General features: G+C 41.6%; 1 long non-coding RNA gene across 1 annotated transcript; it reads right to left on the reverse strand.

Moving 5' to 3' along the window:
* Positions 1 to 12,586: 12,586 nt before the first annotated feature.
* On the reverse strand, positions 12,587 to 14,228 carry LOC116377224 (uncharacterized). Its single transcript, XR_004212178.1, has 3 exons — positions 13,530 to 14,228; positions 13,145 to 13,196; positions 12,587 to 13,071 (listed from the first exon to the last, which is right to left on the reverse strand). It is a non-coding gene; the product is annotated as an uncharacterized LOC116377224 (long non-coding RNA).
* Positions 14,229 to 14,238: the final 10 nt, after the last annotated feature.

Genomic DNA, 14,238 nt, shown 5'->3' on the forward strand with positions numbered 1-14,238 from the left:
TTTGTATTACATCTGATGGACAAACTGTTTGTATTACATCTGATGGTGAAACTGTTTGTATTACATCTGATGGTGAAACTTTGTATTGTATTGTAGACCGTGGGTTTGAAGAGGAACTGAACCCCCAACCTACTTTTTCAGACGAAAACATACGTAGGTGTAGTGTTGTTGATGGATTCAGGTCTACATGTTGACATGTTAGTGCAGGAAGTGATGTCACCTTAAGGAAGAAGGATGAAGACACTTCTTCTACAATGGAGTTGGTATTATCTCTGATAAAAGGATGCATCACAGATGAAGACGATAAAACTCACCTGTCTCTTCATCCTGGTTTTGAAGATACTGCTCATCACTCTGACATCAGCATCGACCAATCAGGACCAGACCACAGCTCTCTGAGCTCAGGGCCAGACCAATCACTCTCCAGCTCTCTCTCTGCCTCAGGCTCCTCCCACTCTGCAGCCCAGGGAGGTTGGTATAAAAAAAGACTGAAAACACAGAGGGACATTTATTGTGAAAGTACAGTTACACTTTTACTTGTTTACTTGTCCTGGTGCAAATATTTAAAATATCAAACTTACTATTTCTATTTTTCTTCATCAGATGCAGCATATTCATCATCTTCATCACACAGTGAAGCCCATAGAGTACAGACAGGTGAGCAAGCATATCTGTACACACCTGTACTAAGACCTGTACACATCTGTACTCACCTGTACTAACACCTGTACTAACATCTGTACTAACACCTGTACACATCTGTACACACCTGTACTAACATGTACTAACACCTGTACACATCTGTACACACCTGTACTAACACCTGTACACACCTGTACTCACTTGTACTAACCTGTACTCACCAAAACAACTACGGCACAGTTTATCACTATGGATATTATTATAACAAATATATTAGAAACAATATAATTAAGCCATTTGGAGAAATAGTGACACGTTTAATTTTATCATTTATTGATGATAGATCAAATTTATTGTTTAATTTCATAATCCATTCTTAATACTAAACTATGATCCTGATACTAATACTGATACTACTACTACAATTACTTATGTAGTATTAGTACCAGAAATACCACAGTACTACTGTCACTGTAATCTCACAGGACTCAAAACTGTCACAACTTTATTTACATCATTTTTTAATTAAATTAATTAATACAATTACAGGAATCAATTTCAAATTTCTTTTATTCTTTATTTCTACAATGAAATAAAATCAACAACATGTTTCATGTTACAAACTTTACTTTGATTCTTTATCTGGTTTAATCATATTTTATTTGAATATTTTTATTTTTGTCCTGACAGACGGAGCGGACTCAGCTGACACTAATGGTAAGATTGGGACTGTTTCTCGTTTCTCTTTGGAGAGTTCAACTTATGGTACACATCTGTTATTGATCTGATTGATCTGATTATTACTAAAATACTGAGCTGTACATCCCACTCTCCTGTATTTCAGTCATGCTTTAATCATTTATGCAGTTCTAATTATTTTATTTACACTTTTCTCTGTTTTATAAACTGCTTTGCAAAAGTACTTACCCCCGTGGTTTAAGGAAGAAGTTCTTAACTAACTGAACCGTATTACGAGCATTCTACTTCCCAAACTCTAAAATAAACTCTAGCAATAATAACTTTTAATAATAATAAATAACTTCAGTTTTACAGTGTTACGTTGAAGCTCTTTTATTGAACAAACAGAAGTTATTAACTGAGAAGTTCATGGTGACGATGAGTAGAAACAGACTTCAGGGTCCTGGTCCTGGCTTCAGAGTCCTGGTCCTGATCCAGGCTTCAGGGTCCTGGTCCTGATCCAGACTTCAGGGTCCTGGTCCTGAAAAAAATCTCAGCCTACGATGTCACACCATTTAACCGAGGTGGCGACAGCAATTATCCGTTTGGTCGTTTTCAGTTTCCAAGAGGACAGGAAGTCGACGCATTCAGGCGTATTAAGTACAGAAAGTAGGCGGGGCCTCTTCCAATGACAGTACAGAAAGGGTGCGAGACTTTTCCAGAGACATTACATTACAGTCATTAGGGACATTAGAGACAGAGACAGTAGGGAAGGGGCGGGGCATCTTCCAGAGACAGTCCAGAAGGGGGGCGGGACTTTCAGTTTCCTGTTTCCGGGTCACATGGCTCCTCCACTGCCCCGCCCCTTTTAGAAGGCCATTAAACCATTAAAAGCATCAAAACATAAGGCAAAAGTAAAGGAGATCTAAAAACAATTAAGAACATTCATTGAAACATTAAAAACAGTCATTAAAACACAAAAAATAAGAAATAAAATACAGTGGTAAAATGCAGAAATGCAGGAAATTGATTAATATATTTGAATCTGATTTAATTAAAGGCAGCCAACAGAAAAGTCTTCAGTCTTGATTTAAAGGAGCTGAGGGTCTCAGCAGACCTGCAGCTTTCTGGGACTTTGTTCCAGATATGTGGAGCAGAAACCCTGAAGACTAGCAGCAGGTGTTCTATTTCATCCTTACTGACCGCCAGAGGCAGTGCTTAACACTGGATATCTTCTGTGTCGGCCCGCCCTTCACAGTGAGCAGAGTGTCCTAGCTCAGGCTAACTTGATGAGATGCTAGTTCGACTAGATCGACATTAGCATTATGTCCACTGGTTTTGTAACATTACGGCTATCACAGTTAGCAGAGTGTTCCCGCTCAGGCAAACCTGGTGAGAGACTAGATCAACATTGGCATTGTGTCCATTGAGATTTAATTTTTACATCTGACATATTTCACAGTTAGCAGTGTCCTCACTCAGGCTAACTTGGTGAGACGCTAGCTAGACAAAGCTGATACTGGGGCTGTGTCCATCAACTTTGTAGCATTACAACTATCACAGGGCCCACTATCACAGTTGGCAGAATGTCCTCGCTCAAGCTAACTCGGTGAATGCTAGTTATACTAAATCCACATTGATGTTGTGCCCATTGATGCTTTTTATACATTACGGCTGATGCAGCTGGCGGTGTCCTCACTCAGGCTAACCTGGTGGGACACTAACTAGACTAAGTTAATACTGGGATTGTGTCCATTGATTTTGTAACATTACGGATATCACAGTTAGCTGAGTGTCTTCGCTCAGGCTAACTGGTGGGACACCACTATTTACAGCGACGGTCCTAGTGAAGAGAGTGGCATCACGCCTTGAGCAGTAAGGTCTGCTAGGCTGGCCGAAGTGGAACACCTGATGCGTGAGGTCTACCTCCCCCTTTCAGGGCAGCTGAATCCAGCCTACCCTGATCATTTGCATGGCGCTGGCACGCCTGCAGTGGGATACACAGCAGCTGGAACTTCCACCTGTGAGTGCCTTCTTCAGGCACCTTCACGCCCTCACCACCTTTTCTGTTCCTCCCTCCGAGGAATATCTGAGGAAGTTGCACGCATGCTGGAGAGACACCAGGGCTCTCTCCCGCCTTACATCAGATGGCCGAACCCTGACGACCATGCAGGAGGTGGCAAAATTTGGCCTTTCACGTATGCCAGCCATTTAGCCGACTATTGCGTCCATCATAGTTTCCCCTGAAGAGACTCTGAGGCCCGATGCCAGGTGCCCTCAACCCCAACGTCGGGTCAAAGATAACCTGCTATCCAGGGCTCATGACATAGCAGCGCTGTGGACCGTATCGACAACTCCCTCTCCCACCTCATACTTGCCCTCGCAGCTTCTCTGCAGCAGGCTACTTTCGACGCTTCCGCCTCCAGCCTCAGTGATGCTTCATTGCAGGCGTTTGCGCTCATGTCGAGGGAACTTGGACGTATGATGTCCACCCTGGTCCAGACTCGCCGCCAGGTTTGGCTGAGGCCTGTGGCGGCTTACCCTAGTAGCCGCCACAGGCCTCAGCAACCCGCTGAGAGGCCGGACCGCTATCCATACAACCCTACCTACGTCCCCGTCCCCCCCCCCCAAAGCCTCCAGAGGCAGGGGGGCCAGGAGAATACTCCGGGCCGGCTGTCGGTTTATTCTCCCAGCAGCAGATTTCCAAGGGAGAGTGGTTCACGTCTATCGACGCCTATTCCCATGGTGCATCACCACAGGCAGTTTCTTCGTTTCGCCTTTTAAGGCCGCCACTTTCAGTCCAGGGTGCTTCCATTCGGACTCTCCCATCTCCCCATGGGTGTTCACAAGGTGTTACTGCTGTCCTTTCCCCCTGCAATCACAGGGCGTGAACATACTGCCGTACTTACACGACTGGCTGACCTGAGTGCCATCCCGGCTTCAGGCGCCACAGGACACTGCTCGCCTTCTCTCACGTGGCCCGGTGGGGCCTCAAGGTGAACATGGAGAGGAGCTACCTGAGCCCTTCTCAGATCATAACCTTCATTAGTGTGGCCCTATGAGGGCCTGTCTGTCGCCCCAGCATGTGGACAACAACCCCCACAACCTCTCCCCCTTCCGAGGGGGCAGACGGTTGCCCTACATCCTTTTCTCCGACTATTGGGTAAACTGACAGCTGCCTCAACTGTCGTTCCCTTGGGCTTGCAGATGGCTGAACAGCCTTCACTTGGATGCCAAGTGGCACAGATACAGGGCAATAATATCAAAACAGTGCCTACTCACTCTATCCCCATGGAGGGAGAGTGCATATCTGGCAAACAGTGTCCCCATGGGCTTGGTTCCATTCCGCCGGTAGATTGTCACAACAGATACCTGCCTCTCAAGGCGGGGTGCAGTGTGACAGAACAGGACTGCTTGGGGGCAGTTGTCTGCTCAAAGACCGCAGGGGCACGTCAAGGTTCTAGAGCTAGCGCTCAAGCACTTCCTGCCATATTTGAAGGGAAAGCATGTGCTTGTCCGGTTGGACAACACCTCTGCTGTGTTTTCACATAAACCATCAATGGGGCACCAGATCTGCAGAAGTTGCTACGGGGATCACCGTGCCCTTCTGACTTGGGCGGCCCCTCACCTGACCAGCCTGCGGGCAATGTACCCACCAGGAGAACGGAACCAGGTTGTGGTTTTCCTGTCTCAGCAACACACGTCACGATATCTGGACACATCGGTTAGACCCGAGTTAACTAGTTCTGCTCTTGTAATGATCTCTGGATGTGGAACATGTGAGAACCCACAAGCACAACTCAGAACCAACTCACAGGGAGAGTCCAAAATGTCTATTCCAGACTAGAACAAGGTTTATTCTAGTGGTGTAAGGGATCACGGATCGAACCACGGATTAATTTAGTTTTTTTCTTTTTTTTTTTTTTACAGTTTAATCATCACAGTGTGTAATAAAGTGTTACTGCTGCTGTTCCTTTTCAAGTCCCCGAATACCAATGCAAAGTGTCAGTGAACAGATATAAAGCAGTAGTGTGTTCGCGTGAACGGAGCAGGTTAAAAGCATTTAACGATGAAAGTCATGGCGAGCGGAGGAACTTCAGAAGCCCCCGACGTCATTTAAGTCTCAAGTTTGGGAGCATTTTGTCTTAACCTGTAACTTATAATGACGGGATGAGGGTGGTGGACAAAACCGTTATGGTATGTAGGCATTGTTCAACGAGAGACAAACGACAACGGCAATACATCGGCATGTCCACACATATGAAGAGACACCATCCTGTCTGTCAGCGATGGGGGACACTCCGGTGTGTAAAACAAAGGATTTCAAAATCTGGTTAAAGTGCTTGAACCACGATACGAAATGCACTCACGCACCCACTTCAGTATGAAGATTGTTCCTCTATGAAAAGGAAAAGACTGACCGCTCACTTCATCACGATGGAGCTGTAGACACTCCCCCTCTGTGAGAGTCACACACACAGGTGCTGTAGACACGCCCCCTTTCCTCATATAATGTCGATATATTCTCATCTTTATGAAAATAAATATCTTAAATATTGTGGTTATCATGTAAGACTATAGCCCAAAGTTATTTGCTTCAAGTGTTCTTGAAGTTCTTTAACTAATAAATGGAAAGCAAAGTTATATTTACTAGAAGTAAATCAGTAACCAGTGAAATGGGAAGCAGGTGTCTGAACCAGCAGGAACAATACATCTAATCTTAGTAAAAGAAAATACAAATACTTTATGCAAATATAATACTCACCACTTTTCACTTTATTGTTTGTTTATTTCTAAACATTTCTTTTTTCATTTCATTTCACCAACTTGAACTATTTTGTTTTGTTTTATTTCATAAAATTCGAATAAAATCACTTTGAATTCTTGTAAAGCAACAAAATAGAAACACGGAGGGAGGTGAATACTTTCCAAGGCTGTTTATGTCACATGTTGTAAGAACAATAAAGTTTTAGTTTATTTGATTACAAAGCGGTTAAATGATGAGTCAGAGCGTGTCGAAGGCTGTGATTGGCTGACGGTGTGTGTTTTTAAGGAAACGGTCGACAAAGTCTGCTGACGAACACAAACGCAGGTAAAGGTTCATAATTATATTATATATAATATATGTATATATATCATATTAAATATATTGTATATATGATATATATATAATATATATATATCATATATATTATATACAGTATATTATATATACTATCATATTATCCTGAATGGCTGATTATCAGTCGTCCAACACTTTGACTTAATACGTGAATAGATAATAAGTGATCATATCTAATTACTGACTGGACCAATCAGAGAGCTCGTTAGTGACGTTGTGATGATGTCAAAAGGTGGACCAGAGTCCGGTCTTGACGTTGAGCTCACAGGTGAGACAGAAACTTGAAGATATCAATACTTTGATTAACAAAAACCTGACTCTCTGATTGGTTCCTTCAGGTCTCAGACTCGGCCATGATGTCACAGGTGAGTCAACAACAACAACATCAACAATAACATCAATAGTTTGTGGCTCTCACTTCTTGTCACATGATCATGTTACAGAGTCACCCCCCACCGTCCTCCACACAGACACACTGCCCTCAGGTACACCTGTCTGTGTGTTCACCTGTCTGACACACACCTGTCTGTCTGTCCACCTGTCTGTCTGTCCACCTGTCTGTGTTAAACTGTCTGTGTGTTCACCTGTCTGTGTTCAACTGTCTGTGTGTTAACCTGTCTGACACACACCTGTCTGTGTTCACCTGTCTGTCTGTCATCCTGTTGTTTATTTATTGTTTCAGCTTCACATGGGTACTCTCAAACAGACCTGGTTACCATGGCAACAGACTCCACAGGGAGAGTCATAGGTAAGCTCCACCCACCAACATGGCTGACAGACAGGTCAGAGGTTAAACCTGTTGTTAAACTGCTTGTGTTTGTAGTTTCAGCAGATCCAACAGGAACTCCATTTGACTCCAGTAAGTGACAGTAATTTACACAGAAGAAGAAGAAGTCTTCTTCTACATTAGAAGTGTGTGTGTGTGTGTGTGTGTGTGTGTGTGTGGGTGTGTGTGTGTGTGTGTGTGTGTGTGTGTTACAGGTCATCCAGCGGTGACAGATCACACAGAGGTGGCTGGTAAGTTTTACAAATGTTATGATCTATTATGTAATATTACAGCCAACAAGTCCAGAACCGCTTCTCCAGCTTCAGGTCAATCTAGTTTAAGGTTGCTATTAACAAGTCTAGTTTGCAGTTCTGGGTGTTAACTGGTCTTGTTAAAAGTTGGCATTAACTAGTCTTGTTAAGGGTTGGCATTTACTAGTCTCTTTGCATTAACTAGTCTCTTTGCATTGACTAGTCTTGTTAATAGTTGGCATTAAACTAGTCTTGTTACGGTTGGTATTAACCAGACTCGTTAAGGTTGGCATTAATTAGTCTTGTTAAGGTTGGCATTCACTAGTCTTGTTAAGGGTTAGCATTAGCTAGTCTTTAACTAGTCTTGTTAAGGGCTGACATTAACTAGTCTCCAACTAGTCTTGTTAAGGGCTGACATTAACTAGTCTCTTTGCATTAAGTAGTCTCATTAAAGGTTGGTATTAACTAGACTTGTTAAGGTTTGCATTAACTAGTCTGGTTAAAGATTGACCTTAACTAGTTGTTTTAGTGGAACTTTCCTGAGATCAGGTGCTGAAGCCTTGTTCTTTCTCTTTTCTTGGTTCCGCTTGCTCTCTGCAGGTTCAGTCACTGAACAGTACAACCCATCTGGTCAGGGTCCTGAAGGTTCGTACAGGTCCAAGTCCTCAGAACCCTCATGTATTTATTGATATGTGGAGAACCCTGCTGTCTGATGGTTCCTCTTATCTCTTATTATGTTTCTCCAGAACCCTCTCATGTATTTATTGATATGTGGAGAACCCTGCTGTCTGATGGTTCCTCTTATCTCTTATTATTGTTTCTCCAGAACCCTCTCATGTATTTATTGATATGTGGAGAACCCTGCTGTCTGATGGTTCCCTTATTTCTTATTATGTTTCTCCAGAACCCTCTCATGTATTTATTGATATGTGGAGAACCCTGCTCTCTGATACTTCATCTTATTTCTTATTCTGATAACACAAGAGGAAAAGCACCTTTGGATTATTAGATGAGTTTCTCCAGAACACATTTTAGAGTTGAGGTCCTAAAGCACGTTTTGCCTGATGAGTCACATTCACATAAAAGATAACCCTAACCCTAAAGATAAAGATAAGTTATTCAATATAATGAATCATATTTAATGTTATTAACCATATTTAATGAAAAGTTAAGGTTTTTTTTGTCAAATCTTAACTTGTATATTGCGTAAATAAAACAAAGTGTAAATAGTTAAATCTAGTTTTGGTTTCAGGTGCAGAAAATGTGGAATTGGAGGATACCTGCTGACTTCCACATAAAGCCGCGAGTTCGATTCCTGCGCTACCGTTTCCAGTGTACCGACCAAACAGCATGGCCCAGGAAATCCCCCCCCTCCCACTAGCTGTAGGCCACGCCCACTGAGTCTCAGCAGCTCATTGGTGTTTTTTAAATATTTAAAATGTGGAATTCTGTTCATAGACATTTATTTTGTTTTAGAGAAAAATAAATAAAAATAAGTTTCAGTTAAGTTTCTGTGTTGACTTGATGTGACATCATCGTCACCGTCAGGATTGTAAACTTCTACAATAAATGTATTTGTTTATTTTGAACATCAAACTGAGAATTTGTATTTTGTTCAAAGATCAGTTTCTGTATTAATATTATAATATATATTATAATATTTCTCCAATGAGTCGACTCTTCTGAGGTTTAATAAACTAGGAGAAAAGTTATTTAAAGTAAAGTCAAAGCTTCATGTGTTAAAGCTGTATTCTCTCTAGTGTCCATCAGGGGGCGACTCCTCTGGTTGTATAGAAGTCTATGAGAACATGACCCTACTTCTCTCTTGATTTATTACCTCAGTAAACATTGTAAACATGAGTTTATGGTCTCAATCTCTAGTTTCAAGTCTTCTTCAATACAGCATGATGTTCATTTAGTAAATTATGGTCCATTTAGAGTCAAACAGACCATAAAGCAGGGGATGATTTAGGGCGGGGCTACACAGTGATTGACAGGTCTATACGTCACGCCTCCTCAGTCCTAATATGGTCACTTCCTGTTCACTGCTTGATAAAAACAAGATGGCTACGGACAAATCGCCAAACTGGAGGCTTCAAAACGGAGGCTATGCTAAACTAGCTTAGCAGGAAAACAACAGCAGCACACAAGCTACAAACTCTCCCCGCAGCGTTTAGCTGTTCCCTACTGATTCAAACAGGGCTAAAGCAATCGCCACACAATCCCCATTTCTCCAGACCATCATTCTTGCTTTGTAAAAGAAAACGGATACATGAATACGCTCATGACGGGATGCTGCTCCCGAGCACCCCCTTTTTTGGGGGCTGTGGAGAAAGTTTAGCATATACCGTCGGAAAAAATGCACTTATCACGAACCAATATAATGATGTTGCACATCAGATTAAACAGCAGAAACTGGGCTACAAGAATATGTAAGCCGTTTTTACATGCTCCAAACACAACTTAAACAACTAAATGAATTATCAAATATCAAAATCCATATAGTGCCACCTAGTCAACCCACTCGCCACATTTCTGGCTCCACCGCTGAGGTATTTTATGCGATACTACAAAGCATCAGCGAGATATGACCCAAAGAACACCAACAGAAATCGCTTTGCTGTTTTTCCGTGATGTTTATTTTCCTGGTAATTCCACACTGAAATACCTACGTCCTGTGTTACACTAAAATCATTCTGGGGATTTCTACATTGCTGTGGGTCCATGCAGGAAGTCTGAGAATCGCCTTGCGTCACAACCAGCATGTCTCACAGGACGGCACCTTGCTGATTCTGATTGGCTAACAGTGCTGTCAATCTCATTTTGGTCGGTATAGCTATATTCTATTGGCTCTAACGCTTCAAATGAGGCGTCAATCACTGAAATCGACCAATGGGTTGCTGAGATAGAGCCCTGCGTACTCACAGGGGGCTGACATCGAGAAAACCTCCAGTACGCAGAGACACAGGGTACATCCCAAGTCTCTTAATTGTCATTTAGCTCTGAGGATCGAGGATCGAGGAGAGAGGAGGGATCTCTGAGGAGCCATGAGCGAGGACCCACGAGAACAGACTTCCAGGAAGTGTTTTAACGGCCAACACGCCCCCTCATTGTTCATCAGTTATGTGATGGGACGCTGCAGCCGATCGGATTCATGAGATTTGGTTCAACATGTAAACAGTGAAGACGGATCACAGATTAAACTCAAGCTTTATATTTGATTCGTTTTCTGATTCAACATCTGGTTTAAATAAATTTTCATTGTAGACTGAACAACAAAAGGACCACAAACAACTTTCTACATTTATTAGAAAGATTTGTGTTTTCATGATCTGATGTTTCCCTCAATAACTTTATTATGAATACAATTAAAGTCAGAGAGAGCTGGAGAGACTAAACACTTTTTACATCATTCCTGAGTGTTTGATGAGTTTTATCATTTAAGAGAAACAATAATCATATTCTGGGTTATTTAATATCGACATCACAGTCTGAATTTCAAAACGTACAGACGCAAATAATTCATAAATAACACGATCACATTCCGCCGGTAGAAATGGATCCTGTGCTTATAAACAGAACACAGGACACAGTTTGTTAACAGAGTAGAGAGAAACACCTCTACAGTGGTGATTACTGTGTGTCTTCATTAGTTATTAGTATTATTAGTTACTATTATTAAGTACAGTGATCATGTGAACAGACACAAACTTATCAAAAGTCTCTCCAGCTGTTAAAACCGACTGACAGCTGATCAGCTGTGATCATCAGCACCGTCATCAGAAACAGACGTCGCTTCACGTGACACAACTGAGGAAAGGACGTCTCACGCGTCTTAAAACATATTTCCTCGTTTCCTCTCTCCTCGCATGGTTTCCTCCATGCATCCCTGGTGGGAGGGACTAAGACACAAGGAAAGGACGCAAGTGAGGGAAACGGGGAAGCAATTAAGAGACTTGGGATGTACCCACAGAGAGGGTTCAGAGAGGATTTTGGCTTCAAAATAAAGCCAAAACTGCTGTATTTGGATGTATTGAACACTATTAGTGATATACAAGTGAAATATATAGTTTGGTACATGAGAAAATTCAAATGGCACAGATGGTGCCAAAATGACCATTTTGGAGACCTCGCCTGACCTCTGTACTAAAACCTTTGTTCTGCTTCACTTTATCAAAGTGAAACTTTGCATTGAGACTGTTCACATATTGGGTTATGATTTAGGAGAGGTTTACACCTGCAGCTGCATCATTCCAAGGAAATAACAATCCTGTAAGTGCTTTTTGCTTTTTAGGCGAAGCTGAAACTTTTAAATTTGTGGCGTCCCATCTTCATTTACTCTTAACCTGTACCATATATACTGATATGTACACATCTGAACAAATCTCACGAGTGTTCCCTTTATTATAACACCAAAATTATTCAAATAGACCTTGTGGTTGCAGAGATATACTCTTAGTATGGGTATGCAATTTTCAAGCAGAGGCCTAAAAAATAGGTCAGTTTTTAACAGGTTCGGACAATGCATATAGTCAAAATCAATGTAATTAACACAATGACAAGAACAAACACAACAACCAGTCACATATTTATATGACAAAGCATGACAAATCAATCCAGCAACACTTCGGCGCTAAAACACGCATTCATCCACACACTGAAGAGTACGAGCCATTCAGATATTATTCACATCAGAGGGAACAATATTAACCATATCATAAAAACGGCACAAAAGATTCAATAAGAACTTCTATTGATTCTCATGATTGATTGGACTCATCAGGACCGATGTTGATCGGACTCATCAGGACCGATGTTGATCGGACTCATCAAGACCGATGTTGATCGGACGATCGGACTCATGAGGACCGATGTTGATTGATCGGACTCATGAGGACCGATGTTGATTGATCGGACTCATGAGGACCGATGTTGATTGATCGGACTCATGAGGACCAATGATTGATCAGACTCATGAGGACCGATGTTGATCGGACTCATCAGGACCGATGTTGATCGGACTCATCAGGACCGATGTTGATCGGACTCATCAGGACCGATGCATCTCTATCTACGTATCTAATAAACACTTCTCATTTATAATAAACTTTTCAAAAAATATCCAGATTCTCTTCATCTTCTATATTTGACACATGAAAACAAAGACATGCAGAAGTCACATGATCCTCAGACCTGTTCTGATTGGACTACAGGTGTTTTTAACAGCAAGCGTCAAACAAACTTTTTAATAAAAGCAGCAAAGAAGAAAAAACAAACGCTAAATAAAAGAGTAGAAGAAGACAGGTATATAAACTGGTTAATATTAATCTGCATAATATAACTTGATCGATCAACAGATCGATTTCATCCTATCGCTGCTGCTGAGTCCTGTTGCCATGGTGACCGATAAATCACATGCCACGCCCTTTCCTGCAGATGTCAGAGGTCAGAGTCCAGGTGGGCATGGCTTAGCAGAGCGGCAGCAGGGTCATCGGTGGGCGGGTCAGAGATGAAGAAAGGCCCCGCCTCCAGCTCTAGGAGGGAGGGCAGGTCGGTGCTGATTGGTTCAGACATCAGGATGGGTGTGGGCGTGTACTGCACGAGCTGCTTCCCTGGACCAATCAGAGAGGAGATTCAAAGAGGGTCCTCACAAGTACAGAAGTTCAGAAGGTGAGTGTGTGTTACCTGTGTTCATGGTGCTTTCCACACCTCCATTAGAGACTTCTTCAGACAGCAGCTGAGAGGAAACAGTGACATAACAGTCAAATGGTTGTGAGGTCATCATCAAAACACAAACATGTTTAATCAGTATGTACCTGTACACACATATACATATAATAATACTGTCATACGTCATCAATAACCCTTATCTTAACCTTATTTATGATACATATGATACATACATACCTTTATGTTTACATGATTTATATATGATCTATATATACCTGTATGTTTATATGATATATATACACCTGTACGTTTATATGATTTATATATGGTATACAGTATATACCTGTATGTATACATGGTCAATACATGAGTGAAAACCAGTCTGTGTTTTTTAACTCACAGTTTCCAAACTGTCCAGATCGAAGTCTCCAGAAGAACAGGAAGAACTGAAAAACTAAACACAAAGAGAGTTAACATGAATGAACATAATACTTTATACACACATATATTAATTTACTGTGTATAAAGGGGACCCTCCAGAATCTGAGCTGCTGAGAGTAACACTGACTGGAGGAGCTTCAGTCAATTAAGACCAGCAGGAAGATTCTTGTCATTGTACTTTCTGATATAATGGTCTGCCTCTGATGAGAAGTGAGCGACGACAATGAGCTGATGACCCTAACCCTGTTAATATATACTGTTAATATGTCCGACACATGTTAATATATACTGTTAATGTTTCCGACACATGTCAATATATACCGTCAATATGCCCGACACATGTCAATATATACCGTTAATATGTCCGAGACATGTTAATATATACTGTTAATATGCCCGACACATGTCAATATATACCGTCAATATGTCTGACACATGTTAATGTATACCATTAATATGCCCGACACATGTCAATATATACCGTTAATGTCCGACACATGTCAATATATACCGTTAATATGCCCGACACATGTCAATGTATACCGTTAATATGTCCGACACATGTCAATATATACCGTTACTATGTCCGACACATGTCAATATATACCGTTAATATGTCTGACACATGTCAATATATACCGTTAATGTCTGACACATAATATATATAC

This window comes from Anarrhichthys ocellatus, unplaced genomic scaffold (assembly GCF_004355925.1).
Source record: "Anarrhichthys ocellatus isolate YVR2014 unplaced genomic scaffold, GSC_Weel_1.0 scaffold1039, whole genome shotgun sequence".
Taxonomy (NCBI): Eukaryota; Metazoa; Chordata; class Actinopteri; order Perciformes; family Anarhichadidae; genus Anarrhichthys; species Anarrhichthys ocellatus.